General features: G+C 37.8%; 1 pseudogene; it reads right to left on the bottom strand.

Annotated features, from left to right (window-relative positions):
* Positions 1-22,975: 22,975 nt before the first annotated feature.
* On the bottom strand, positions 22,976-25,150 carry LOC100683047 (annotated as a pseudogene).
* Positions 25,151-25,358: the final 208 nt, after the last annotated feature.

Here is a 25,358-nt window from a genome sequence, read left to right as displayed (position 1 = left end):
ACTATAGTTAATAACACTGTATTGCATATTTGAACGTTACTAAGAAAGTGTATCTTAAAAGTTCACATCAGAAAAAGAATTCTTTGTACCTATGTATGGTGACTGATGCTAACTAGACTTATTGTGCTGATCATTTTGCAAAATATACAAATATAGAATTGTTATGGTATATACCCCAAACCTAATGTTATATGTCAATTATACCTCAATAAAAAAAGAAATGGGTAGATGTGTTCAAAAGTTATAAGCTTCCAGTTATAAGACAAGTTAGCGGGATCCCTGGGTGGCGCAGCGGTTTGGCGCCTGCCTTTGGCCCAGGGCGCGATCCTGGAGACCCGGGATCAAATCCCACATTGGGCTCCCGGCGCATGGAGCCTGCTTCTCCCTCTGCCTGTGTCTCTGCCTCTCTCTCTCTCTCTCTCTCTCTCTGTAACTATCATAAATAAATAAAAATTTAAAAAAAAAAGACAAGTTAGCTTGGGAGATGTATTGCACAGTATTTTGACTATAGTTAACAATACTGTAGTGTATATTTGAAAGCTGTTAAGACAGCAGATTTTTTTTAAAGTTTTAAAATTTAACTTCAATTTGCTAGCATATAGTGTAATACGCAGTGCTCATCCCATCAAGTGCCCTCCTCAGTGCCCATCCCCCAGTTGTCCCATTCCCCCCTCCCCTTCTGTGACCTTTTGTTTGTCTCCTAGAGTTAGGGGTAAGAGAGCAGATCTTAAAAGTTATCACAAAAAACAAAAATGGTAACTGTGTGAGGTGATGGATATTAAATAAACTTATCATTTTGCAACATATACATGTATTGCCATTATGTTGCACTTTGTGACCTTAATACATGTTATTTCTCAATTATATCTTAATAAATTAGAGAAAATTAAAAAACCCCATATAAATAAAAATGAAAATAAATGAAATAATTCAATTGAAAAAGCATGATAAAGGATCACAATCTAAACTATAAGAATGAGAGGGAAAGAATAGATAAAGTTAAATAAATGGAATAAAAAACAATATAACCGTTAAAGCTCAGAGTAGTCAGGATGAAAAGCAAACAAAACTTGGCATTGTGAGTGATGCACCAAACACTGTGCTAGGATCTGGAGGGAGGTTTCCCTTTGAACTCCTCACAAGGCTTTTTTTGACGGTAAGGATTAGGTTTTTCTTTGTATGTTGTATGTACATATGTGTGTCTCTGTGTGTGTTTCTGTGTGTGTACATACTAAAGATACATACATTACATATAGGCACAGTGTACACATATACACACCTGTACACACATTATATATTATATGTATTAATATGAATGTATGTGTGTAAACACAATGTTAAGAAGTTAAAGGATGAAGAAGATATCTACTGTGTTTACATGTGTGTGTGGGTGTTTGTGTAATGAAAACATACAAAAAATACTATATTTTGTTTAGGGAAACTCTCATTTGGAATAAAGGGGAAAGGAATGCACCAGAATGATAATCATCTCATCTAGATGGTGACTATCTCCAGGGAAGAAACAAAGAAATGTAAATATTTTTATAAATTAGGTTAATTTTCTAGTTCACTATATTTTTAACAGGTATTTCATAACTAGCAGAGTTTATAGAGGATACACTTTTTATCATAAATCCAATCCATACTCATTTTAGCATGGTTAACATTGAGCCAAACGAGGAGGTTAAATATAGATAATAGCAATCACATCATCACTGAAATTCACATTATGATATTTCATTGTATTGGTTTTATATTAAGGGATATACACATTTGGACTATATGCATTACATATACAATTCATACATTATTATTATACCGCATGTACAAATTAGTATCCTCTATGTTTTGTTATTTTTGGTTTTTCTTTTAACTTTTATCTTAAGTACTAATAAGTGGATGAACCTCCCTGATTATTTGACAGGGATGAAATATGATCAAACTTTGCTTTTTAACAAACCTTTTACCAGCTGACACAACCACAATTCGTGATGAATGCATCTGTTGGAAATGCCACACTTGTACCATATGTAATAATGCTACATGTTTGGGTCTGCTCATGAGCTCTTTATAGACTTCCTTTCATCTGTAGGTCAAAATTTATAAAATTATAGGCTCATTGAACAGTATAATACCTGGTAATGTATATCTCACTCCTATAGTCATGCTTTGGTTGGATGGTAGAAATAGTTACTAGCACTAGTAAATAATAATAAATGACACCAAAGATTACAGGAAATAAATTTCTTGTTCTGCTTCTATCAAGGTAAGAAGACCGGGGTGGGGGGAGAAATATAGAAACAAAAGGCATCCAAGGGGAAGGGGCCCTGGGAGGAGCCGGGCTAAAGCCCGGGCGAGTGCCCCCAGGACAGGAAAGCCCCGTCCTGGAGAAGCAGGAGTTTCACCAATCTTCCCAGACAGAAGTTGGAGCAGAATCCCAGGAGGGCGGGGATGCCCTCAGGCTCCCTGGAACACTAACACAGCACCTGCGCCCCGGGGATAGCGTGCCACATCCCGCGGCGGATCTCCCTAAAGGGCTGCAGCGTGAGCTCGGCTAGACCGGGGAGCAGCTCGGAGGCCGCTGGCGCGGCGGCTCCACGGGGAGAGGGCTTGCACGGCCCCAGGAGCAGCTCGGTAGTGGCTCTGGCAGAGGCTCCGGCAGAGGGGGCTGCGCTGCGCAGCCGGGAGCGCGATTCCAACAGCGCAGGCCCAGGAGCACAGGGCACCGGGGACACAGCCGAGCATCCAGCGCTCACCCCAGGACAGGCAGAGGCCGGGAGGGCACAGGAAAACAAGGACACTCCTGCCGCCAGGCAGCCCCAAGCTGAGCAGATCAGCGGCCGCGCCCCTGGAGCATCCAGGCCCCTGCAGACTGAGAGCTCCATAGTTACTGCAGAAGCTGAATCCAGGGCTCCAGAGCTGGCCACCGCCACTGTGGTTGTTCCTCCTGGGGCCTCACAGGATAAACAACCCCCACTGAGCCTCACAGTGGACTCATCGGATAAACAGGTTAAACATCTTTTACTGAGCCCTGCACCAGGCATGGAGCTGAGCAGCTCCCCCAAGTGCTCACACCTGAAAATCAGTACAGCAGGCATCTCCCCACAGAAGACCAGCTAGACCGACAGGGGAAAAACAAATTATTGATCAAGCAGCACTCGAAAGTTCCAGGGGAAGTGAGGGATTTACAGTATACAGAATCAGAGGATCTCCCCCTTGTTTTTTGTTTTTTGGTTTCTGTTTGCTTCCCCCCCCCTTTTTTTCTTTTTTCTTTTCTCTTTTTTTCCTTTTTTTCTTTTTCTTTTCTTCTTTCTCTTCTCTCTTTTTCTCCTTTTCCCAATACAACTTCTTTTTGACCACTCTGCACTGAGCAAAATGACTAGAAGGAAGAACTCCCACCACAAAAGAAAGAATCAGAAATAGTCCTCTCTCCCATAGAGTTACAAAATTTGGATTACAATTCAAAGTCAGAAAGCCAATTTAGAAGCACTATTATAAAGCTACTGGTGGCTCTAGAAAAAAGCATAAAGGACTCAAGAGACTTCATGACTGCAGAATTTAGATCTAATCAGGCAGAAATAAAAAATCAATTAAATGAGATGCAATCCAAACTAGAGGTCCTAAAGACAAGGGTTAACGAGGTAGAAGAACCAGTGAGTGACGTAGAAGACAAGTTGATGGCAAGGAGGGAAACAGGAAAAAAAGAGAAAAACAATAAAAAGATCATGAGGACAGGTTAAGGGAAATAAATGACAGCCTCAGAAGGAAAAATCTATGTTTAATTGGGGTTCCCGCGGGCGCTGAAAGGGCCAGAGGGCCAGAATATGTATTTGAAAAAATCATAACTTAAAACTTTCCTAACCTGGGAAGGGAAACAGGCATTCAGATCCAGGAGATAGAGAGATTCCCCCCCTCCCCTAAAATCAATAAAAACCCTGACTTTTTTTTAAAGATTTATCTATTTATTTATTTATGATAGACATAGAGAGAGAGAGAGAGAGGCAGAGACACAAGAGGAGGGAGAAGCAGGCTCCATGCCGGGAGCCCAACGTGGGACTCGATCCCCGGACTCCAGGATTGCGCCCTGGGCCAAAGGCAGGCGCCAAACCACTGAGCCACCCAAGGATCCCCAACACCTCGACGTTTAATAGTGAAGCTTGCAAATTCCAAAGATAAAGAGAAGATCCTTAAAGCAGCAAGAGATAAGAAATCTCTAAGTTTTATGGGGAGAAATATTAGATTAACAGCAGACCTCTCCACAGAGACCTGGCAGGCCAGAAAGGGATGGCAGGATATATTCAGGGCCCTAAATGAGAAGAACATGCAGCCAAGAATACTTTATCCAGCAAGGCTTTCATTCAGAATAGAAAGAGAGATAAAGAACTTCCAAGATAGGCAGGAACTAAAAGAATATCTGACCACCAAACAAGCTCTGCAAGAAATTTTAAGGGGGACTCTTAAAATTCCTCTTTAAGAAAAAGTCCAATGGAACAATCCACAAAAACAGGGACTGTTTTTGTTGATAAGGAGGGACTGAATAGGTATCATGATGACACTAAACTCATATCTTTCAATAGTAACTCTGAACGTGAATGGGCTTAATGACCCCATCAAAAGGCGCAGGGTTTCAGACTGGATAAAAAAGCAGGACCCATCTATTTGCTGTCTACAAGAGCCTCATTTTAGACATAAGGACACCTACAGCCTGAAAATAAAAGATTGAAGAACCATTTACCATTCAAATGGTCCTCAAAAGAAAGCAGGGGTAGCCATCCTTATATCAGATAAACTAAAATTTACCCCGAAGACTGGTGAGAGATGAAGGGATACTTAAAGGATCTATCCAACAAGAGGACTTAACAATCATCAATATATATGCCCCAAATGTGGGAGCTGCCAAATATATCAATCAATTAATAACCAAAATTAAGACATACTTAGATAATAATACACTTGTACTTGGTGACTTCAATCTAGCGCTGTCTACACTTGATAGGTCTTCTAAGCACAACATCTCCAAAGAAACAAGAGCTTTAACTGATAGACTGGACCAGATGGATTTCACAGATATCTACAGAACTTTACATTGAAATGCAACTGAATACACATTCTTCTCAAGTGCACATGGAACTTACTCCAGAATAGACCACATACTGGGTCACAAATCGGGTCTGAACCAATACCAAAAGATTGGGATCGTCCCCTGCATATTCTCAGACCATAATAATGCCTTGAAATTAGAACTAAATCACAGGAAGAAGTTTGGAAGGATTTCAAGCATGTGGAGGTTAAGGACCATCCTGCTAAAAGAAGAAAGGGTCAACCAGGAAATTAAGGAAGAATTAAAAATATTCATGGAAACTAATGAAAATGAAGATACAACCATTCAAAACCTTTGGGATACAGCAAAAGCAGTCCTGAGGGGGAAATACATCGCAATACAAGCATCCATCCAAAAACTGGAAACAACTCAAATACAAAAGCTAACCTTACACCTAAAGGAGCTAGAGAAAAAACAGCAAATAGATCCTACACCCAGCAGAAGAAGAGAGTTAATAAGGATTCGAGCAGAACTCAATGAAATCGAGACCAGAAGAACTGTGGAACAGATGAAGAAAACCAGGAGTTGATTCTTTGAAAGAATTAATAAGATAGATAAACCATTAGCCAGCCTTATTAAGAAGAAGAGAGGGAAGACTCAAATTAATAAAATCATGAATGAGAAAGGAGAGATCACTACCAACACCAAGGAAATACAAACGATTTTAAAAACATATTATAAACAGCTATATGCCAATAAATTAGGCAATCTAGAAGAAATGGACACATTTCTGGAAAGCCACAAACTACCAAAACTGGAACTGGAAGAAATAGAAAACCTGAACAAGCCAATAAACAGGGAGGAAATTGAAGCAGTCATCAGAAACCTCCCAAGACACAAAAGTCCAGGGCGAGATGGCTTCCCAGGGGAATTCTATCAAACGTTTAAAGAAGAAACCATACCTATTCTACTAAAGCTGTTCAGAAAGATAGAAAGAGATGGAATACTTGAAACTCGTTCTATGAGGCCAGCATCACCTTAATTCCAAAACCAGACAAAGACCCCACCAAAAAGGAGAATTATAGACCAATATCCCTGATGAACATGGATGCAAAAATTCTCAACAAGATACTAGCCAATAGGATACAATACATTAAGAAGATTATTCACCATGAGCAAGTAGGATTTATCCCCAGGATGCAAGGCTGGTTCAACACTCGTAAAACAATCAATGTGATTCATCATATCAGAAAGAGAAAAACCAACTACCATATGATCCTCTCAATAGATGCAGAGAAAGCATTTGGCAAAATGCAGCATCCATTCCTCATCAAAACTCTTCAGAGTGTAGGGATAGAGGGAACATTCCTCAACATCTTAAAAGCCATCTACGAAAAGCCCACAGCAAATATCATTCTCAATGGGGAAGTACCTGGGAACCTTTCCCCTTAAGATCAGGAACACAACAGGGATGTCCACTCTCACCACTGCTATTCTACATAGTACTGGAAGTCCTAGCCTCAGCAATCGGACAACAAAAAGACATTAAAGGCATTCAAATTGGCAAAGAAGTCAAACTCTCCCTCTTCGCAGATGACACGATACTCTACGTAGAAAACCCAAAAGCTTCCACCCGAAGATTGCTAGGACTCAAACAGCAATTTGGTAGTGTGGCAGGATACATAATCAATGCCCAGAAGTCAGTGGCATTTCTATACACTAACAATGAGGCTGAAGAAAGAGAAATTAAGGAGTAAATCCTATTTACAATTGCACCCAAAAGCATAAGACACCTGGGAATAAACGTAACCAAAGAGGTCCAGGATATATACCCTAAAAACTACAGAACACTTCTGAAAGAAATTGAGGAAGACACAAAGAGATGGAAAAATATTCCATGCTCATGGATTGGCAGAATTAATATTGTGAAAATTCAATGTTACCCAGGGCAATTTACACATTTAATCCTATCAAAATACCATGGACCTTCTTCAGAGAGTTAGAACAAATTATTTTAAGATTTGTGTGGAATCAGAAAAGACCCCGAATAGCCAGGGGAATTTTATTTTTTATTTTTTTAAATATTTATTTATTTATTTATTTATTTATTTATTTATTTATTTATTTGAAACAGAGAGAGGCAGAGACACAGGCAGAGAGAGAAGCAGGCTCCATGCAGGGAGCCTGATGGGGACTCGACCCCGGGTCTCCAGGATCACACCCTGGGCTGCAGGCCGCGGTAAACCGCTGCTCCACTGGGGCTGCCCTAGCCAGGGGAATTTTAAAAAATAAAACCATAGACGGGGGCATCACAATGCCAGATTTCAGGGTGTACTACAAAGCTGTGGTCATCAAGACAGGGTGGTACTGGCACAAAAACAGACACATAGATCAATGGAACAGAATAGAGAATCCAGAAGTGGACCCTGAACTTTATGGTCAACTAACATTTGATAAGGAGGAAAGACTATCCACTGGAAGAAAGACAGCCTCTTCAATAAATGGTGCTGGGAAAATTGGACATCCACATGCAGAAGAATGAAACTAGACCACTCCCTTGCACCATACAGAAAGATAAACTCAAAATGGATGAAAGATCTAAATGTGAGACAAGATTACATCAAAATCCTAGAGGAGAACACAGGCAACACCCTTTTTGAACTCGGACACAGTAACTTCTTGCAAGATACATTCACGAATGCAAAAGAAACAAAAGCAAAAATGAACTATTGGGACTTCATCAAGATAAGAAGCTTTTGCACAGCAAAGGGTACAGTCAACAAAACTAAAAGACAACCTACAGAATGGGAGAATATATTTGCAAATGACATATCAGAAAAAGGGCTAGTTTCCAAGATCTATAAAGAACTTATTCAACTCAACACCAAAGAAACAAACAATCCAACACATAAAATGGGCAAAAGACATGAAGAGATATCTCACAGAGGGAGACATTGGCATGGCCCATATGCACATGAGAAAATGTTCTGCATCACTTGCCATCAGGGAAATACAAATCAAAACCACAATGAGATCCCACCTCACACCAGTGAGAATGGGGAAAATTAACAAGGCAGGAAACCACAAATGTTGGAGAGGGGGGAGAAAAGGGAACCCTCTTGCACTGTTCGTTGGAATGTGAACTGGTGCAGCCACTCTGGGAAACTGTGTGGAGGTTCCTCAAAGAGTTAAAAATAGACCTGCCCTACCACCCAGCAATTGCACTGCTGGGGATTTACCCCAAAGATACAGATGCAATGAAACGCCGGGACACCTGCACCCCGATGTTTCTAGCAGCAATGTCCACATTAGCCAAACTGTGGAAGGAGCCTCGGTGTCCATTGAAAGATGAATGGATAAAGAAGATGTGGTTTATGTATACAATGGAATATTACTCAGCCATTAGAAACGACAAATACCCACCATTTGCTTCAACGTGGATGGATGGAGGGTATTATGCTGAGTGAAATAAGTCAATTGGAGAAGGACAAACATTATTATGTTCTCATTCATTTGGGGAATATAAATAATAGTGAAAGGGAATATAAGGGAAGGGAGAAGAAATGTGTGGCAAATATCAGAAAGGGAGACAGAACATAAAGACTCCTAACACTGGGAAACGAACTAGGGGTGGTGGAAGGGGCGGACGGTGCGGGTCGGGGTTAATGGGTGGTGGGCACTGAGGGGGTACTTGACGGGATGAGGACTGGGTGTTATTCTGTATGTTGGCAAATTGAACACCAATAAAAAATAAATTTATCATTAAAAAAATAGAGATGATGATTTCCTTTTCACTTCCACCATCTTTAGGTAATTCATCCTATAAATAAATATGACCAAAGCTTATCCCTCATATAAATATGTATATATTTCCTTTCCCTCTGTTCTATCTGAATGATCTCTACAAGATGTTCATTTTCAAGCATCTTTTTTTGTGAGTGGAGGAACACAACCAAGACTATACATATACTTGGTGAAATATTATATATGAGATTCTTTCTAAAGGTTTGCTCATTTCTCATAACATCTTTCCAAAGTAAACCTAAATATGCCTGTTTTACAGATAGGCAAGTTCAAGGTCACAAAGGGTAAGTCACTACTCCAGTGTCACGCACATCTCAAAAGCTAGAATTTTATTTTATATATATATAAACGAAATATATTCATTTACATATATTCTTTGCCCAAATTAATACATTATACATACTCCTAAGAAACATCTTTTTCATTCAGCCTCATAGTTCAGCATATTAATTTGCATCCCTTTATGTAGTGTAATTGGCACTTTTTTAAAGCTAATGAGTATTTATATTGCTTACTATGTGAATAACCTGTTCACATCATTGACCATTTCTCTATTTATTAATAAGACTTCGTTCTATATCAATGATATTAAACGGGGTTGTTAAAGATTTAGTATAAGAGTACCACAAGAACAAAATAACAACTGTTATAAATACTAAATAAAAAAGGAAAACAAATGAAGCACACAGTCTGGTGTAAGAATATATCACTTCTATAAGTTTATGAACAATGGGACACAATAGAACATAAACTACCAAAGATATTGATTATATAAGTAAGTGTAAAGTGCTTAACTCCCCTAGTAAAAGAAATGTTTTCAAATTGCTTATTGAAGAAAAATCCAAAAATATGCTTCATTCAAAACAATACCTAACAGAAAAGGAATTCAGAGGTTAAAAAATTTTAAATACGGAAATATATATCAGACAATTGTCAATAATAAGAAAGAAGCATGGGTGCCTGGGTGGCTCAGTCATTTAAGCGTCTGCCTTTGGCTCAGGTCATGATCTCAGGGTCCTGGGATGGACCCCACATCAGGTTCCCTGCTCAGTAGGGAGTCTACTTTCCCTCTCTCTCTGCTACCTGCCACTTCCCCTGCTTGTACTCTCCCTCCTCCCCCCCGACAAATAAATAAATAAAATCTTAAAAAAAAAACAAGAAAGAAGTAATTATAATTTTGATCTTGGAGAGTAGAGTTGAGATCAAAATGGGTAAAAGACAGAAAATCAATTTCTAATGCTAACAACTAAAATTCAAAAGGAAGATGTGAGATTTTAGTACAGGTATACCAAATAATACATCAAAATATTCACAAAGAAAAAACTACAGTAGGTGCAAGGGGTAGAAGAAACACAGAAATAATAGTTGATTCTAACAAATTTCCTTTAATCCAAAATGATCAACTGGAAAAATATTTAGTCATTGTAGAGAAGACATAACATAAGCAACATAATCCCAAAGGCATATTTTATACATAGATACACTGAATTATGAAGCCTATTAGGCAATACTATCTTTTTGGGAAAACATAGAACATTTATGAAAATTGATTCTATTTGGAGTGTTAAACAAATCTTGGGCCCCAATAAAAATATAGATTAAGATTGCTGAATTTGATTAGGATAATGGTAATGAAAAAATAACATATCAGTATCTAGCTAAAACAATCAAGGATGTTCTGAAGCATAAATACCTATAATAAGGGGTGGAGAGTGGCCAAAATGGGTAAAGCAGGCCAAAAGGTAGAAACTTCCAGTTATAGAATAAATGAGTCACGAGGATACAATGTTCAGCGCGTTGACTATAATTAATAATCTCATACTGAATATTTGAAAGTTACTAAGAGAGTGGATCTTAAAAGTTCTTATTACAAAGAAATATGTATTTTACCTATGTATGGTGATGGATATTAATAGATTTATTATGGTGATCATTTTGCAAAATACAAATATTAAATCATCACTGAGTACATCTGAAATTTATATACTATTATATGTTAATTATACTATTAAGAAAAGATAGAGGTGGTCAAAAAGTACAACTTCCAATTATAAAATAAATCAGTTCTGGAGATGCAAAGTACAGTATAACCATACTGTAGTGTATCTTGAAAAGCTGCTAAAAAGTAGAACTTATAAGTTCTTATCACAAGAAATAAAAATTGTAACTATGTGAAGTAATGGACATTAAAATTATTATAACAATTATTTTGCAACATACGCATACATTAAATCATTATGTTGTACTCCTTAAACTCATATAGTGTTGTATTTCAATCATATCTTAATAAAATTAGAAATAAAGGAAATTATAAATACCTATATGAAAAAAAAGAAAAAAAATACCTATATGAATAAAAACTAAGTAAATGAATGAAATATCCAATTCAAACAGCATGATAAAGAATAACAACCTAAACTTCAAATGAGAATAAAAGTTAAAAGTAAAAGCAGAAATAAATGGGTTAGGAAACAACATGACTATTAAAGCTAAGAGCAATTGGGATGGAAAAGAAGCAAAAATTGACATTGTGGATGATGCATCCAGTAGTGTGCCAGGATCTTGAAAGATGTTTCCCCTTGAACTTCTCACTTTCTTGAGATTAGTGATCAGGTTTTCTGTATATGTGTGTATATAAATATACACCATACATATATACATGTATATGCACACTATACACATAAATAAATTATATATACACATATATTATCTATAAAACATATATGTATGTATGCACACACAATGATTAATTAGCAAGCCAGAGAATGGGGGGGGGGCCTACTTTGTTTATATGTATATGTGTGTGTACACGTGTACATCTTTATGTAATGAAATCATACTATAAATAAAAGAATACTATATTTTGATTAGGAAAGCTCTTACTTGGAGTAAAATGAGAAAGAAATGCAGGGGAATGATAAGCATGTCATAGAAGAAAGTATAAACATTTTCCTAACCTTGGTTAATTTTAAAGCTCATAATGCTTTTTAACTGAAGTATTTTATAAGTAGCAGAGGTTTTAAGGGATAGAGTTTTTAATCATAAAAATAATCCATACTCATTTTAGTAAATGTTTAAAGTTGAGACAAGTACAGAAGAAAAAATCCTGAAAGATGCCATAGGCAAAAAACACTTTCCCTATAGAGGAAAAAAGATAAGAATTATGACTTCTGAAATGTGTGGGAAATATCAGAAAGGGAGACAGAACATAAAGACTGCTAACTCTGGGAAACGAACTAGGGGTGGTAGAAGGGGAGGAGGGCGGGGGGTGGGAGTGAATGGGTGACGGGCACTGGGTGTTATTCTGTATGTTAGTAAATTGAACACCAATAAAAAAATAAATTAAAAAAAAAAAAAAAAAGAATTATGACTTCTCAGAAACCATGAAAGCAAAAGTGAAATATTTAGTATAAGAGCAAACATTTGCATCAACCTAAAATCTGTATCTGCAAAATCATCCTTCACAAGAAACAGATAAACTTTCTCAGAAAAACAAAAATTGAGGAAATTTGTTGCCTGTTAACCTGTCTTGCAAGAAGTAACTTCTGTTACTTCTTAGAAAAAAATTATGTAGGTCAGAAACTCTGATCTACGTAAAGAAAGGAAAATCCTTTCTGAAGTTATAAATGAAGGTAAAATAAAACATTCTTTTTGTTATTTTAATTGATCTAACAGATAATAGGTTATTCAAAATTAAAACAGCAACAATATAGTCAATTCCATATGCTTGTATATAAATATATATATGCTGATATATTCTTATGTATAGATGAAATGAACAGCAATGATACAAGGGATGGAGGAAAGAATTAGGCTTACTTTCTTATTGTAAGATACTTGTTTTCCCTGTGAAGCAGTATGGTATTATTTGAAAGTAGACTTGGATTTAGTAAATGTATATTGCAAACCCGAGGGTAACCTCTAAAAAGAAAAAAAAAAGCACAATTGATATCCTAAGAAAGAAGAGAAAATGAAATTTCATAAATCATGAGGTGTTGGAGTCTCCTGAAGACTGCTGCCCTTGAATCTAGATTAGAAGCTTCCGCAGCCATCAGGATACATATCCCCAGAACCAGCTTCCATCTCTTCCATCAGGCACCTGATATGAGCTCAAACACCAGCATGAGGAGCTGCACAGGGAGAGATAGATCCATCTGTCACTATGCTTTACTGGAGTAGCTGTGTCCCCACCAAGCTAGGCACTAGGTAATGACAATGACATTAATATATTTAGGCTATGGTCATAACAGCCACACGTTACAATGGGCTTCTCACAGCCTTTTTCTATTTCTTTGACTTGCTGATCCTTTAACAATAAAATTGAAAAGGAATAAGACATGGCCTGAATTCATACAGACATTCACGATCCCACAATAACCAATGTCAGGGCCATGGTTTGCTCATGTATGTATTACTGACTGTTCTCAGCAGTCCTGTGAGTGAAGTATTCTCATCCTCATTGTACAGAGGGGGAAGCGGGGGTTCAGCCTTTACCTGTCTTCCCTCCCACGCCCCTGTCTTGAAAGAAAAACAACTCCAGGATGCCCCTGGAGCAGGCCCACACACTGTGACCCGGCAAAACCCCAATGGCCTTATCTAGGAGACAGCCTAAGTACCAAGTCTCAAAGAGGGAAAGAGATGACTTGGATCTGGGTTCCCTTTCTCTCACATGCCAAGACAGATCACTTTCCCTCCCACTGCAAGGACCCAGAACCACAGCTGAGTCCCAAACACCTGAACGTGGGACGTGCTGTTCATGCCAGGCCACCTGATCTCTATTAAAATATCACATTCCTATCAGTGATGTCAGGTTTATATAGCAACTGAGATTCCTAGGCTGGTCCTCTACAGGGATATGCCTCCCATCTTACAAACATCAGTTGCAGAGTTCTGAGAAGCTGCATCCTCTTAACAATCAAACATCACAGGTTCATCAGCTGCCCTAAAAACTCTGTCCTGAAACATAAAAATCCATGACTTACCAGCACATTTTTGACACTTCCTGCATCCATCCATCCACCCATTCGTCCATCCATCCAATTAGCAGGCATTAAGAAGAAAGTCTATATCCCTTTGGGTAAGTTTTAAGTTTCTTCAGAATGGAAACAAGGAATTAAAGTACAGAAAGTTTAGTGTGGTAAATTCATTTGTTAAATCTAAGAAGAGAGGCCTCCTTCCCATTAAGATTTCAGTCTGTTCAAGTCTTTTATAATTGATTATTTAAAAATATGCTTTAATTCCCTGGGCCCCACATCTTCAGTAACTCTCTTCTTTTCATGTATTTTTGCCTTTGCATCAATATTGTAAGATTTCTTGATACTCAGTTCACATCCATCTGCACTTCCCCTCCAACTCAGTCTTCATCCCTCATCTAATGAGGCAGTTTCCCTCCATGTTTCCACTGAAATTACACTTGCCAACTCAAAAACAATTTCCATGTCATATGCACACATCACAAATGTTGGAATGATTGTCCAGATGCAGACAAGTATTTCCCCAAAAGGAAATAATTTTCTTTTCCTAGGAAAGAATGAAATTGCTTGGGTAAGACAATGATTGTATTTCTGTGCAATCAGTTACTTAAAAGCTAGAATTGTAACATAACTTCCATAGAGTCAGGGTCAGAAAACTGGAAGGCTGTCTGTCCTTCAGACAATGGACTTTCAAATGAAGGACACATTTTCTATGACATAGTTCATACTTTTTCTTCATTGAAAATGATTTTTCAAATATGTCTTCTGTGTTTATCAATAATTTGATATCATCATTCCAAAAACCTCTGTCTGAACTGTTTTTTTTATTTCTTTCTCGAGAAAACCAAGTATGTAATAAGTTCATATGAAATTAAACTGTGGTTCCAAATTCTGCTTTGGTTAAATATATTGTCTACAAGTAATATATCACACTTAGACAATACAATGCTGGTGATATATAGTGGTGGAGGTAGGGAACTCTTTAGTAGTGTTTTGAGTATTAGGTTATTTTTCTGCACCATAGAAATCATGATGCAAAACTTTTTTTTGAAATGTGTGTATTAAAAATAATCTACAAAATAAGTATACATGAGTAAATACTGACATAAATGTTTGAATTAATAAAAATAGATGAGAAGAGACAAACTATTTTTATCAAATTATACCAAATAATATATGTAGATAACCTGACTCCGTAAGGTAAACTTTAATTGTACTTTTCACCTATGAGGACAATGTAGACTTAACGATTAACTTATAAAGTGTAGGGTAGGTGATGGAAGATAGTTACTGTACACTAGAGAAGTTAGGCAAACTCTACCATAACCCTATGATGAAGGTCACCATCCTTAGTGACCTAGTGATTTATGTGGGGATCTTGTTTTCACAGATATGATGTAACAAGAAGAGCACATCAAGTCTGTGGTGTTCTTTCTCAGAACTCATAGCCACAGTCTAATCAGGAGAAAAATGACAAATTATGTCTGCATTCTTCAAGAATGTCAAGATCATGGAAACATTCTGGCAGTTCTTTTTTTAAGTTTTTATTGAAATTCCAGTTAGTTTACATACAGTGTTATATTAGTTCTAGGTGTACAATAGAGTGATTCAACACTTCCATACATCACCCAGTGTTCACCACAAGTGCACTCCTTAATCACCATCACCTATTTCACCCATCCCCCTCTTCCATCTGCTAACTACTCCTTTGTTGTCAGTCCTGCAATACTTAAAATGCTTCAGCAGAGACTTACCATAGGACCCAGTAATTCCACTCCTAGGTAACAGTCAGGGGAAATGACAACATGTGTCTACAGTAAAACTTGGACAAGAGTATATGGTATATGTAGCATCACTCATTATGGCCAAAAGTGGAAAACTCCAAATGTTTGCCAAGTAATAAATGCATAATTAAAATTTGCTATATATTTTGGCAATAAAAGGATATGAAGTACTAAGAAATAGACTCTTGAGTATTGAGAATAAACAGATGGTTACCAGAGGGGAAGTGGATGGGGGGATGGGTGTAATAGGTGATAAATACACTTATGATGAGCACTGAGTAATGTATAGAGTTGTTGAATCACTATACTGTATACTTGAAACTAATATAACACCCTATGTTAACAATACTGGGATTAAAATTTTAAAACTTATTTTTTAAAAAAAGATAAGAAAAGGAAAAAAGAAGAAAAAAACTATATGAAATACTGATAACATGTCACAATATGGATGGACCTTGAAAATGTTAAGCAAAGCAAAAGAAGCCAAACATGCAAAAGAATGCATAGTGTATGATTCCATTTATATAAACTCCAGAGAGAGCCCATCAATATGCTGTACCCAAGGAGTTTCCTTTTCCTTTCCGACTTTCAGAAAGCTCTTTTGGGTTACTGAGAGTCATAACCTTTTTGTCCCTCTTTCCTGCTCTATGTTTATGCTATAGTTCAGGCTTTTTCACAAGCTGGCACCAATATACCATGATCCTTAAACCTTTCTGAAGAAGTTTCCACAAAGATTTTTTTAATTTATTTTTTTATTGGTGTTCAATTTACTATCATACAGAATAACACCCAGTGCCCGTCACCCATTCACTCCCACCCCCCGCCCTCCTCCCCTTCTACCACCCCTAGTTCGTTTTCCAGAGTTAGCAGTCTTTATGTTCTGTCTCCCTTTCTGATATTTCCCACACATTTCTTCCCCCTTCCCTTATATTCCCTTTCACTATTATTTATATTCCCCAAATGAATGAGAACATATAATGTTTGTCCTTCTCCGACTGACTTACTTCACTCAGCATAATACCCTCCAGTTCCATCCACGTTGAAGCAAATGGTGGGTATTTGTCATTTCTAATAGCTGAGTAATATTCCATTGTATACAAAGATTTTTTAAACATAACAGTAATCTTCCAAAAACCCAGGTTCTTAATGTATACAAAATGATTCGCACTCAGTCTGAAAAAAACTGTTGTGTAAAGAAAGAAGGTAAAAACACAGTTCAGGACCTGTAGAAGATTAAACACCTTGGTGGCAGTGACATGACTTGGCAGTCAGTGGCAGGTGTGTGGAGGGCAGTGCAGGGCAAGAAAGGATGGGGTGACTGAGTGGGGTCTCAGAAGTTGTGTCCTGTGTCATGGACAGGGTATGATACATAAGGAGTGAGAGACGATCTGGGCAGCATGGACAAGGTTGGGGCAATGGAGGGTGAACACCTTGTTCTCTGGTAAGGGCCCTCAGTTCAGTCCACACTGCATATCAGCTGACAGTGATGGGGGAGAAGAGAGATCAGTGAACATGATGGATTTGGGGGTCAATAGAAAATGGATCAACTTTAATATACACAGAAATTTTCCAAGCAGATTTGGTCATAGTAAAAAAACAATTTCATATTTTTTCTCTTTGCAAAAGATACTTTTTCATTTAACGATAACCATAACAATTGAGACAAACGTGATGTCAGCTCGTGGTTAGATCCCTGATGGCAACTCTACAATCTCTCCCAGGGGGCTCTGAAAGGGAGAGGAAGGATAAAGGTTAAGAGCTTGACTTCATGGGATCAGTGGGGTTTCTGAATTTTCACATAACTCAATCCCTCTACAAGCATCAATTTTCTAGGATATAAAAAAGCCACATGTTCTGGCTATCTAAACCTGAGATTGGAAGTCAGCTTTGGTCTGAATTGAGATTAAGCTGCAACTGTGAGGGTATACCATAGGTGAGAGAGCTGGAAAGAACATGGAAGTACATAAACACACATTTCAATATTTTTAATGAGAAAAAGGGATGGTTTAATTTGTAGAGTCAGGAGTTTTTGTTCTTGATTATAGCATTCAACAGGGAAATTACATTCACATCTTGGTATAGAAATGGCATCCTGCCACTCCTTTGGAAAGTTAATCCAGGTGGAAATATTCCTGAACAACTCTTAACTATGTGTCTGCCAGCAAGTACCCTCTTTCCCTTATTCCATAGATAGATAAACTCTCTGATCCAGAACACCTGGGAAATTAGGTCTTTTCTTCAACTGAGTAGCCAGGTAATATACAGCACCACTGATTTGTCAATAGCTTTGATTAAGACTTAATCTAAATAAGGTTTTGATACATTTGCTCAATATCATTTTGTAGGCTCAAAACAAACAACACAAGGAATTTCACTTTGCTCATCCACAGCTTTACATTTTTGTTAATGTAAATGCGTTATTTGTGTAAAGGGAGTATATAAAAACACTAACAAAAGGTTGAAGGTGAAATGCAGGGTGTTTGGATCTCAAAAAGCTAAGAGTTTATTGTGATTAGAAGTCAGGCTGGGGAAAAAAAAAAGAAGTCAGGCTGACTACACATAATAATGAAGAATAGCTGACAATGCCTTTTCCACAGACTGATTTTTTGCTAAGCTTTGTATATGAGCAGTGGGTTGTTTTCCTTCTTTCTCTGATTTTCATTACTGGAGCCACCAGAAGAAAAATTCAAAACATTTCAAAATAAGTATTTCTGAGTAAGTCACCCAAACATATTTCCTCATATTTCCTCTAGTTCCAAACATAAAAGAGGATCCCAGTTCATATAAGAAAAATAATGATTCTCATCATCTTTCCATAAAATAACCATACTATTAAATATTATAATTATTACCTTAATATAAAATATTTTTATTTCTGTACTTCAGTTCAAAATGAACATCAACTTTCTATAAGTATATGGATAAATTTCTTTGCAAATGATGATTTCAACTTGGTTATAAGTAATGTGGGTGGGCCAATTTTATAAGATCTATCTAGGTCTGTTAATATTGTGAGGACATAATCTTGGAATATTTCATCAAATTCATTTAATTGCATCAGAGAATTTTAAGTATATAAATATATAAATATATATCAGATACTTCAATGAGATATAGTTGACATACAATACACTGTAAATAGCTGAAGCAGGGATCCCTGGGTGGTGCAGCGGTTTGGCGCCTGCCTTTGGCCCAGGGCGCGATCCTGGAGACCCGGGATAGAATCCCACATCAGGCTCCCGGTGCATGGGGCCTGCTTCTCCCTCTGCCTGTGTCTCTGCCTCTCTCTCTCTCTCTCACTGTGTGCCTATCATAAAAAAAAATAGCTGAAGCATATGTTCTCATAAATTTTTATATACATATATACCTGTGAATCCAGTACTACAGTCAAGATGAACATATCCATCACCTCAAAATCTTCTTTGTACCCCTTTGTAATTCCCTATCTTCCTCTCTCCAACCTCTCTCCATGTCACCCACCCTCGTTCCCAAGCAACCACTGATCTTCTGTCCCTATGGATTAGTTTTATTTTCCTATAATTTTATGTGAATGGAATCATATAATGTATTTTTTCTTCTTTCCTTCAACCTAATTATTTCTAGATTGACATTTATCAATATTTCCTTCCTTTTAATTGTTGACTAATGTTCCACTATGTGTATATACCACAATTAGTTCTGTCCATTCAACTGGTCACAGATATTGTTGTTGTTGTTTTTCAATCTGGGCCTTAGTAGATAAAGGTGCTATAAGCATTTGTATAATCTTTGTTGGACATATATTTTTATTCTCGTGGGTAAATGCATTTGGAGTACAATAGCTGGATCATATGGTAAGTGTAGAAATAATGTTGTAAGAAACTGATCAACTGTTCCAAAGTGTTGGCACCATTTTTCATTGTTTCCCTCCCCAAATTAGGGATGTTCTCATCTATGATTGTTCAAATATGGTTTCTGGCCCTCTGTCCCTTTCGGCTCTCTCTGGAATCCCAATTAAATGTAGATTTTTCCTTCTGAGGCCGTCATTTATTTCCCTGAACCTTTCCTTATGGTCTTGTAATTGTTTTTCTTTTTTCCTCAGCTTCCTTCCTTGCCATCTTCTTATCTTCTATGTCACTCACTCTTTCTTCTATCTCATTAACCCTCGTCGTTAGGACTTCCAGTTTGGATTGCATCTCATTTAATTGATTTTTAATGTCAGCCTGATTAGATGTAAATTCTGCAGTCATGAAGTCTCTTGAATCCTTTATGCTTTTTTCCAGAGCCACCAATAGCTTTATAATTGTGCTTCCGAATTGGCTTTCTGACACTGAATTGTAATCCAAATTCTGTAACTCTGTTGCAGAGAGTACTGTTTCTGATTCTTTCTTTTGTGGCAAGTTCTTCCTTCTAGTCATTTTGCTCAGTGCAGAGTGGCTGTGTGAGTGGGCTGAGTCAGGAATATCAAACACGACCTAAGTAAATTTCACCCTTGATGATTCTTGTTAGAATCAAAAACCCTTTTCTCTGTAGCCTTCCAGCTGTTCTCCCTTTAAATCTCAGGTTGAATTCTAGGTTTTCAGGATGGTTTGAAAGTAATCTTGGTACGTTGGTGACGCCAGGTGAGTTGAGAACCCCTACTCCTCTGCCATTTTCTCCAACACCCCATTTAAAAAAAACCTACAAAATAAGTATACATGAATCTTTATTGATACATATAATGTTTCAATTAATAAAAAAAATTGGTCACAAGATATAAACGGTCTTATAAAAATTCCAAAAATTTATGCAAATACCCTGCCTCCATGAGGTGAACTTTTCTTCTGACTCTCACAGCTGAGGACAGGGCAGACCAAGGAACTCACTTCTAATGAACAGAGTAGGTGAATAGAAAATAGTTACTGTACACCGGAGAAACTAGACAAACACCATCCTAACCCTGTGAGGAAGGCCAGCATCTCCAGTGACCCAGTGATGTCATATGGGTAGCACCTCCTCCTAGATATGAGGTGAGAAAAGGGGACTCCAATTTTGTGGTTTCCTTTCTCCAAACCCATAACCGCAATCTAAATAGGAGAAAAATGACAACCTATGTGTACACTCGTCAACGCTGTCAAGATCATGAAAACAGTCTGGCAGTTCCACAAACAGTTCAACAAAGTTACTATGTGACTCAACAATTCCACTTCTATGTACACAGCCAGGACAAATGAAAATATATGTCTACATAAAAACTAATATAGGAATATGCATAGCATCATTATTCATAGTGGCTAAAATGGAAACAACACAAATAGTCCACCCACTAATGCATGGATAAATAAAATGTGGCTTATTATTTGGAAACAAAAAGGAATAGATTACTGATACATGCTACAAAATAGATGAGTTTTGAAAACGTTAGTCCAAGTAAAAGAAGCCAAATATGCAAACGAGATATTCTATAATTCTCTTTATATAAAGCATACAGAAAGCGCCCACCAATATGCCATCACATCTCCCTCCCACTTTCTTTTCTTAGAGATGTTCAAGCTGCGATTCATATTTTTGTCACAAGGTGGCACCAAAGGATCAGCATCTTCAAAGTTTTTCCTGAGCTGTGTCTGCAGAGTACAAACAAAAAATAATAATCTCTCCTGAACTCAAGGCTTGAATCTATAAAGATTGATCGCAATTCTGTCTGGAAAATTGGTAGGTATAAGAGTAGATTATTAAAGCATATATTCCAGGGACTAGATACACCAAAACACCGGGTACAGTGGTAACCTTGGGACAACTGTGGCAAGTAGTACAACAGTGGTGCAGGACAGAACAGGGGGTAGGTGACTAAAAGAGGCTGGAACATCAAAGAATGGTGTGTCCTGTGTCATGGACAGGGAATGAACAGACACAGGGTAGGAGAAAATGTGTGCAGCCTGTACTGGGGTGAGGTAACAGTGAATGCCCTGTTCTCTGATTGGGACCTTGCAAACAGTCCACACTGTACATCAGCTGATAGTGATGAGGGATGAGACAAATCAATGAGTACAATGCAATTTGTGTTCAACAGCAATTGGTTCTATTTTAATATAATTTTCTAAGTAAAATTTGTAAAATAGTAACAAATCATTTCATGATATTTTTATACACTTTACAAAATGAACTTCCATTTAAAAGGAACTACAAAAATGGAGATAAATGTGATGTTACTTTGTGGTGAGATCCTGGATGGTAGTTCTGAGAGTCTCAGACCAGGAGCCTCCATGAAAGGGAAGAGGTTGGAGGCAGGGAGTATGACATCATGGGGTCAGCCCACTTTCTAGATTTTCAATTAAGTGGAACATTCCATACATATCCATCGCTTTTCTTTCTTTTTAAAAAAGATTTTCTTTATTCATGAGAGACATGGAGAGAGAGAGGCAGAGACAGGCAGAGAGAGAAGCAGGCTCCCTGTACTGAGCCCAGTGCAGGACTTAATCCCAGGACCCTGGGATCACAATCTGAGCCAAAGACAGACAGTCAACCACTGGGATGCCATACAGGCATTCCTGTATCCATCACTTTCTAACATATATTTTTAAAAACATTTTCTGGGATATCTAAACTGGAGAATAGAGGACCACCTCTGGTTTGAACTGAGAGTAAGCTCTAACTGTAAGCATATACTGGAGGTGGTAGAGCTGGAAGGAACATAGAAACAGACACACAATCAATTACAAAATTTTAAAGAAATAGCTATATGGTTTAATTTGTTAAGTCAAGAGTTGTTTCTTCTTGATTACAGCATTCAACATGCAAATTTTATCCCCCTTTTGGTACAAATGTCATCTCTTCCTTGGGACAGTTGATCCATATGAAATTATTCCTGAGAAACTGCTAATTATGTGTCTGCCAGCAATAGCTTTCTTCCCATTCTCACATAGATATGCTGTCTCTTATACACAGTAACTTGGAAAGCAGGTCATATCCTCAACTGAGTAGCCATATACAGTACAGTAACACTAATTTGTCAATGAATTTAATATATTCTGAAATCCAAATTAAGACCTCAGATTACTTAACCTGTACTTCATGATCCCAAAGGCACTTGCAAATCTGGCATGTCTCAGCATCACTGACTTTATTTAGACATTATTAATCAATACAGAAGGTTTGTTAAGTCTGTGTTGTCTCTGGGCCTTCACTCTGAAAAGTTTATCTAAATAAAGTTTTTATATGTTTACTCTGTAGGCTCCAAATGATCAACACAGGAAGCTTTACTTTGCTCATCTATAGTTGTTACATTTTGAATAATGAAAATGCATTATTTGTGTAAAAAACGGTATACAAACACTAACAAAAAATGAAGGACAAATGCAGGCTGTTTGGATTTTAAGAAATCAAGAGTGTACAGTGCTTAGAAGTGAGGTTAAAAGTTAAAAGTTAAGCATGATTGAATTTGGAAACTCTCCTTGATCTTCAAAAAGTAGAAGCATGCAATATTTTTTGAACATGTCTTCGAAGTGGAAGTCTTTCACAGTGAGCTCCTCAACATCATCCTAGTGCCCATTGGTAATCCATCAGCTCCAAAGTTTCTCATTCTGTCTTGAAGGCATTCTTATGTCTATGAGCATGGCTATGAAGCCTCTGGTAATCTGTTCCTGTATCATTCATGATTGGTGAGCAGCATTATCTTGGCCCAAAATCAAATTAAATGTTCTGTAGCACAGAGACATTGAAGAAGTACTAGGATGCAGAATTCACACAGGATACATCTAATGTGAATAGTTCCAGTCCTTGTTGTAGCATAGGCTTAAAAGACGAGATCAATGGATATAGGACCTTGTTTATGACAAAACCTAAAAATGTTATATTGATCCATTTACCAATAACAATAATAGGCAGGACATTTGTTGCATTATCTTTCATTGTGTCTGTGAGTATAGTGGGATGGCTCAGAGAAGAAGTAGGCACTACCTTCCTTTTGATTTTTTTAATCCATCCTCTTTGCTTTTGAAGAAATATTTTCTGTCTAGTTACCTGGGAAAAATCAAAGTATCTGGTTTTGGTTGTATCATCCCAGAAAATCATGTTGAGTTCCTAAGCCCAGGTACCTATGAATGAGACCTTATTTGGAAATAATGTCTTTGTAGTTGTAATCAGGTTAAGATGAGGTCATTAAGGCAGGCTTTAATTCATATGACTTATGGCGTTATACAAAGTTGAAAATCCCATCGAAGATTGGGACAGTCACGAAGAACATGTGATGACAGAGACAGAAACTGGAGTGATGTTGCTGCAAGCAAGAAACATCAGAAATGTATGACCACCACTAGAGACCATAAAGAGACAAAGAGGATTCTTCCTATTATCTCAGTGTGCAAGGTTCTACACCTTGTTTCCAGAAATGTGAGAAACTCAATTTCTGTTGTTTTAAGTCACTGGTTTGTGGTACTTATTACAACAGCCTAGGAAACGAATAAAGTACATCCATTTTGTTTCTTTCTTTCTTGGATTTGTCACTTTGCTGTGATTAACCATGTGCTGTATGTTATGTTATGAGCTGCAGTAGCATATCCTGTTACATGTATTTACTTAGCAGCCATACAGCCTGTGTTCAAATCTAAGCCTTTAAACTTGCTAGCCTTGACCACCTTGTGCCTCAGCTTCCTGATGTTGAAAGTTGGTAAAAAATACCTGCTCCTTATAGATTGTAATGAGGAATAATGAGTAAGTATAGGTTTAGTACTTATGTTAGTATTGGGCAAAAGGAAGGAAACAATAAATAATAATCATTATTACATAAATATATCGAATATACCATTAAAGTTTCAACTGCTATTTTCATTATTATGTGTATTCATATTGTATCTCAACAGTTGACCTTAAAAATACATTTTCAGTCTGTTTTCAGTATGTTCTACAGCAGACCCATCCTTAAAATCTGTTATTCTGTACTGATTCCTTACTGGGGATCAATGGGAAGGTGCTATTTCAATGTCAAACAGGAAGGTAAATAAGATCAGAAATCATATCAAATAATAAAAGTAATGATAGACAGAGGAGGCAAGATGGCAGAAGAGTAGGGGTCCTCAACTCACCTGGCCCCACAAACTTACCTAGATAACTTTCAAAACATCCTGAAAACCTACAAATTCAACCTGATATGTAAAGAGAGAATAGCTGGAATGTTACAGAGAGAAAAGTTTTTGCTTCTGACAAGGTAGGAAGGTGAAATAGGTGGGGGAGGGACATTGTGGCAAGCCAGGCAAATGGGGCCCAAAAGGGGAATGGCAACAAACAGGGCCAGAAAGCACAGCCCACAGAACTTTAAAAATCCATGCCTGAGTCTTCCCTGGCTGAAAAATGCTCAGCAGGGAAATAGAGCAGAAATTCAGGAAGGGCAGTGAAACCTAAATATTCCCAGAGACACAATAAGAGTAGGGGTGCCCAGGAGAACGCTCACCACAAACAACAGTCGGATCTCGGTAAAGGGCTGGAGCACTACAACCCTCCAGGCCATTTGGGAGAAGCCTGCTGGTTATGTGGACCAGCACCAGAGTTCCCTTTACCCTAGAGACTGGCAATGGATGGAGGCAGCTGTCCCCCATTCCCTTTGGGACAGATGGACCCCAGGAGCATGGTCCAGCAATGCAGGGCCCTCCATCTGAGGATGCTGAAGCAGACAAAGCAGGCTATCCTTCATTCCCTTTGGGAGAGGTGGACCCCGGGAGGACACAAGACAGTGAGATCTTTCCTGCTGCTGGGTGCCCTTCAATTTGTGCAGATCAGTGCACCTTCACCTGCTGCCAGGAGCAC

Source organism: Canis lupus, chromosome X, assembly GCF_011100685.1.
Source record: "Canis lupus familiaris isolate Mischka breed German Shepherd chromosome X, alternate assembly UU_Cfam_GSD_1.0, whole genome shotgun sequence".
NCBI classification, from domain to species: Eukaryota; Metazoa; Chordata; class Mammalia; order Carnivora; family Canidae; genus Canis; species Canis lupus.
The sequence above is the reverse complement of the archived record's forward strand: the minus strand, read 5'-3'. Positions and strand labels throughout refer to the sequence as shown.